Source organism: Neolamprologus brichardi, chromosome 19 (genome assembly GCF_056152115.1).
Source record: "Neolamprologus brichardi isolate AB-2024 chromosome 19, ASM5615211v1, whole genome shotgun sequence".
Taxonomy (NCBI): domain Eukaryota; kingdom Metazoa; phylum Chordata; class Actinopteri; order Cichliformes; family Cichlidae; genus Neolamprologus; species Neolamprologus brichardi.
The window spans coordinates 4,863,578-4,869,577 of record NC_142122.1 but is presented as its reverse complement, the minus strand read 5'-3'; the positions used below and the strand labels follow the sequence as shown (position 1 = coordinate 4,869,577).

The 6,000-nt window shown below is 42.6% G+C and overlaps 1 protein-coding gene across 2 annotated transcripts in view; it reads left to right on the top strand.

Moving 5' to 3' along the window:
• The first annotated feature begins 1,263 nt into the window (after positions 1-1,263).
• lrfn5a (leucine rich repeat and fibronectin type III domain containing 5a) overlaps positions 1,264-6,000 on the top strand; it is a 115,901-nt gene continuing 111,164 nt past the window's right edge. For both annotated transcript variants that reach the window (XM_006799346.3, XM_087832984.1), the window contains exon 1: positions 1,264-2,229. The gene's annotated coding sequence lies outside the window, so the exon portion shown is untranslated. The remainder of the gene's footprint in view (positions 2,230-6,000) is intronic.

Below are 6,000 nucleotides of genomic sequence, written 5' to 3'. Positions count from 1 at the left end.
TCTGTTTGATCTGCACTGAAACTGTGGCAATTATGAAAGACTATAATGTACGACCTCATTATGAAACCAAACATCAGGCCTATGCATCTTACACTGGTGCTGAGCGAGAGCAGAAATTAAAGCAAAGGGTAGCTCTCCTGCAGGGTCAGCAACAGTATTTTTTTTCGTGCTCAAATTGTCCAGGAAAAGGCTCCAATAGCCAGCTATGAGGTCGCCCAACTCATCGCAAGACATGGCAAGCCTTTTTCAGATGGAGACCTCATAAAACACGGCCTCGTTAAAGTCACCGAAATAATGTGCCTGGAAAAACTGCAGGACTTCAACAACGTTAGCATGTCCAGAGATACAGTTGTGCGAAGCACTGAAGACTCGTCAGCCAACATTAAACTGCAACTGTCTGATAAAGCTGTGCTTTTGATTTTTACTCCATCGCATGCGATGAGAGCACCGATGCCACAGACACCTCACAGCTGCGAATTTTTTTGCGGGGAGTGGACGAGAGCACGAGCATGTACACATGCTTCAAATACCAATAATGCGCATCAATTCTGTCACTACCCTGCTTTTGCGCACCACTTTCTTATATGCGTTTTTCTTGTTAACACAGAGTACACACCGCTGTGCACAGCGCACGCACACGTAGTCAGCTGATCTCATCTGATGCAGATCTGCTCCTTGATCAAGTGACATTTGTCCGGATTTTTGGCACGAGTGGCGTACGATCAGCACCGCAGCTGGTCATGTTTACATAGAAACATCGTGGAAGCAAAGGGATCTTCTATGGGCAGACAATGACAATCAGACGCTTAAGGGCAGCCTCAGACATTTTTATATGACTACTTTATCAAGAGCGGATGTAAATTAAACTTCACATTCATGGTATGGAGGGTGTCTGGGGTGGGGTGGGGGTGGGGGTGGGGGTTCTATTACCATTCAAAAGTGAAGACTTTTAGGAATTTGGGAAATTTTGGAATGCATTTTGAATGACATGCAGACTTGCATGTGCGGATAGATTCCTCAAATGGTATTCCAGCCATCTGCCACTGTAACACCAGTGGTGCAATTTTATAAATGTGCCTATATCCAGTCACACTGTCAGATTCTGTCCTTATCCTAAAAACCAGTCCCATGTGGTTAAAAAAAAAGTACTTGAAAGCGCCACTCTCTGCTTTTATTTTGAAATCTGTATGAGGAAGCGATGTTCTCCTCTCAGATGAAACATGGCACTTGTCGGACCTGATACACTCCGGGGATTAACGGTAACAGAGCAGCGACCTGCGAAGAGGATCGCGAAGCAGGTTAAGCTTTCAGTGAGCGAGTAACCGGGCGGCAGCTTGGCCGGGACGTTACTGCTCTGTTTATTCTGCTTCCTTTTATACATTTTCCTCTTCTCTTTAACTCCTGACTCCAGCGGAGACCCACAGAGTTGAGAGAGGGTGAGCGACGGGAAGAGAGACTCAGAGACAGAAAGAGAGAGAGAGAGCGAGAGAGAGAGAGAGGACAGCGAGAAAGAGAACGGGAGGGAGTGGGTGTAAAAGAAAATCCCAAATTCGATATTAAAAGCTTGTCTAACAAGCCAGGAAATGTACTGGTTTGGATTTTTAAGTGCTTAATAACCAACAAACTCTCTCTAACCCGCGGAATTTTTCTGGATTAATTTGAGTTTTCCACCCCCTTTTTTTTCCTACCTGGGATATTTTCTGCCTTGCAGCGGAATTCTCCCTGTTTCACCTGCCCTAGGTGAAAGAGGGAGGAGAAGGAGCGGAAGAAGAGGCGAGAAATAGAAGACAAAAAGAAGGAAGATAGAGAAGAGGAAGGAGACGGGCGGAGGGCTGAGAGAATCACTCCAGTTTTCTCTCGGATGGGATTCTTCCCTTACCAAGCGGATGGAGGGATGAAACCGGGAGAGAAGAAGACGGGGGAGAGTGTGAAAGAGAGAGGAGTGAGAACAAGAGGAGGATGTAGTCGTCGGGCGCTGTGAGAATGCAAAACGGACGCACCCCTCCGGAAGATCGGATTGAACTATAAACCTAAACGGAATTTACAGACAACCAAAGGATATTACGCACATTTACTTCGATATATACGTATATGGGGCATATTTTCGTATTTGGAGCATATTTGTGTGGAATTACAACTATAATTGCCACTATCTTCGCAATAATGGGATTTGGAGAAATAATTGCGCGCTGACAGCCGGTGAACGAAGAAAACCTATCCTTGAAAGAGGTAAAGTTTAAACTCTTTTATTTCTTGTTTAACGCACAAAATGAAGGCTCGGCTTTCTCTTGCCCTCTCTATCTATCCACCTATGCTTCCAACTCTTCCTTCTCTGTGCCTGGGTCTGCTGGAGCCGAGGAATGGTCGTCTGTTGAGGGGTAAAAGAGTTATTTCTAGACTCCCGTGCGCTGACATTTAGTCTGGATGCTGATATGCTGCGGGAAGAAGGCAGAGGGGGTGTAGTTTGATAGCATTGGGTAGGTGGCTGGAGGGCACAGAGAAGGGGCTAGTGCATTAAAGAAAACCACCACTGAGAACATTGCAAGGTCAAAATTGAACCTGGCGTAAGTTACAAAGGCTCTGGGTGAGTCTGTGGAGGTAAAGCCTACATTTTGAGCAGCTCTCTCCGCGTGTGTGTGTGTGTGCACGCGGGCGTTCGAGCCCGCGAGCCCAACCAGAAAGAATGAACAACTTGAGCGTGCGCGCAACGTGCGTCTCCAGCGAGAAGAAAACCCACTTAAATGTCCATGCAGCGGTTATTAAAGCGCGCAGGTATCTGCACTTCAGCACGCCTTTTTGTGCAGTACGCGCCACACCTTTACCTGATACCTGAAAATAAATAAAATGAAATCATGCATCAGTGTTTGTGCGCGTGCGTAAAGCAATTAAACCCACACACAATGTAACTACAACACCACAACGATTTAGCTTTAGTATCCACCGTCTGTCACTTTCAAATAATGACAGGGATGTTTTGTGTGTGTGTGTGTGTGCGCGGGCACGCGTGAGACAGCGAAACGGGGGGGGGGGGGGCTACCGCTGAATAGCATAGGCCAGTATAGTTTGTGTGCACAACATAAAAAATGCAATATCTAAACAACCTGAAATTATATCCATTTATTGATTAATTTCAAGGTTTCCTGCATTTTCAACCCATTGCGCTGATCTTGACTCTGCATCAGAGCAGATTCTGTGCTGGGCCCATCAAAAGCTGCTCGGCTGCTGTAAATGTGCCCTTCGAGCTGGAACTGTGGCATCCACAAAGATATAAAGTCTACAGTGTGATAGTAGATATGCTTACACAACAGAAGCAAACTGCTAAAACCACAAGCCTTACGCATATTTGCTCAGCTCTGGAGTGTGGTCCACTGGCGCTCCATGTAAACATGGTCATCCATGCCTGCAGTTCATATGGGTTTTCAAAAACCATCAGTTAAGTTGAATGTTTGTTTTACGTATCGTTTTTGACAGTGTGTAGCTGGAAGGTTGAATATCCCTCCAGCGCACAGGAAGTATTTGTATAAAGAAATGAAAGCAGTTTTGAGCTGGCATTGTGCTCCATCCCTTGGCTGAGACTCATTCCTGCATTATAATGTATGAAACACAGGAAAAAACACACACAAAATGGCTGCAATGAAAGTGGCTCTAATAATAAAATAACGTTTATGATGGGATATGCTGTTGTTTGTTGCTGTCATTCCAAAAAAAAAAAAAAAATCCTGTTCATAGATGTCCTTTCAGGGGGTTCATTTAAAGCAGAATGAAAATTATTGACTAATTATGTGTATTTTTTTTTAATTAATTATGCTCTTCATTGAAAATTTTACTAATCTAACCAAATTTGTTCCCATATCATCCCAGTCTGTGGGTTTTCTTCTTTTGTCTTTCCCACGGTTCTGCATTTTGCTGGATTGCAGTTTCGTCAGTTTGTACAAGTACAGTAGCTTGCATTGATTGATCAAGGCAATAAATTTATGCACACGAGCCACTCGTGCTGGTGCTAATGGCCCGTGGATATGGAGGCATTATGCAAATGCATCCCCTGCTCTAGAAAAAGAGTGTGGGTGAACGAGCGAGGAGAGAAACTGGTGATTTTTGGTCCATTTTAGTTGTGTTTAGCCTCTTTATGCCTGAAAGGAGTGGTTTACCATGCCATTAGGTTTTGGATAAATGACACTGCATGTGTGTTACAAACTGAGTTTTCATTTTGAAAGACTTGGAATGAAGAGTTTCTATTAAAGCTACTTCAGAATAGTTGCTGATGTTTGATTTACCTGGGTTACATCAGTGTAAAATTGATAGCATTTGATGGCCATTTGATGGGCTTGTAAGACTTGGTTTATGCTTTAGTGTGTGGTGATGTCTATGAAATTTCTCTCAGGCGTAAGTGTGATTCAGAAGCATTATTCTTTACCTTGCATTACCACAACCCCAAAGCGAGGTGGTAAGGCTGTTATTTATTCTTTATTAAGCCCATCTTTTTTCCCCTCTGTTTATCTGTCTCCAACTTTTTTCCTCTCTCTTTCCTCTCTCTGTTTAGCTATCTGACAGAGGGCTGCAGGATCCTGCAGAGTGGGTGGTGGAGCTCTAATTCAATTTATTCTACTGCTCAGAGACAGACAGAGAGAGCAGGGGAGATAGTGAGAGAAAGAGGGAGAGGGATGGAGACCACAGATGTTAGGGAACATTTCCTATTAGCAGAGGAGAGGGAGGCCTTATAGGGAGCTGGCATGACGATGTGACATCTGGAATGCTTCTGCGGCCGTCTGAAATTATGTGTGCATGAGTGTGTGGTCATTATCGAGTGAAACAACATGTCCTTAAAATGCCATCAGAGTCTGGGGGACCAAACAAAAAAAAACCCTATTCTTCTGTCTGCTGTTCACTAAACTATCAGCTGAGGCACACATGAGTGACAGCTCAGAGCTGTCAGACAAAGTGACCGGTGACATTCACTGAGCTCGTTTCTTCCAGTAAAAAACAAGCAGCTGAGATCCTGTTATCTTACAGTATGTTGTCAAAATACTGCGTGGAAAATCCATTAAATGACTTTTCTGTCATAAACCACAGAAGTAAGTAAACCCCCAGTCAAGACTTTATTGGATCTTAAAGTAGCTCTTAAAAAGCCAGTATGACTGCGTCAGAGTCACTGTTTCCTAACTGGTTGAGATGTTTCTCATTATGTAATTAGAGCTATTCTTTCTGATTGGTATTGGAGTCTCACCTGGCATTTATGTATTGGGATTGTTGTTTGCATTAATCTTCACTGATAATACCTTATCGCTGAAGTGTCCGTCTTATTGCCCCTTAATATGCCCCATAATTAAGCATTTTTCTTAGAGACTGTCAGTGTTCTCTTTATTTTATTAGAACATGTCAAGTGTCAAGTTTAATTAGGTGTATTCAGCTATGTATCTGCAGTCAGCGATGATGTGCCTCACGATTTGTGTGTTCCTCATTTCTTGTGTATATGCTTCCATTAAGGGAATTATTATGGAAAGTGGCTGATATACAAATAACACAGCAGCTGGAGGAAGCCAGAGGGAGTGTGGGTTGGAACTGTGCCTCGAATATCATATATTTCCATGTTTTTATTTTGTTTTGTTTTTTTATCTCACCAAAATATTGTTGTTTTTTTACTCTGACATTAACCACAAATTTGCCTACAATGCATCACTCATTTGTTTGAAGATTAATATACATAATTCCTGAATGTTAACCCAATTCAGTGATTTCTGTTTGAGTTTAGAAATTTAGCATTTCAGCTCTTAACCGCAAAATTCACTGCTCCATTTGCTTAGAAACAAAAGCAAATCCATAAATAATAACTATATAGAATTTACCAGTTAACTAGTTAGCTACTAAGTTGCTTAATTGATAGTCTTTCTCTTTAAGGCAGGATTAGTCTTTGGCTGATTGGTAGCTCTAGTTAAGATCCTCATTGAAACCCATTACAAGGTCTGTAATTATTGTTGAATAGATTTGTATAAATTTGTAAAT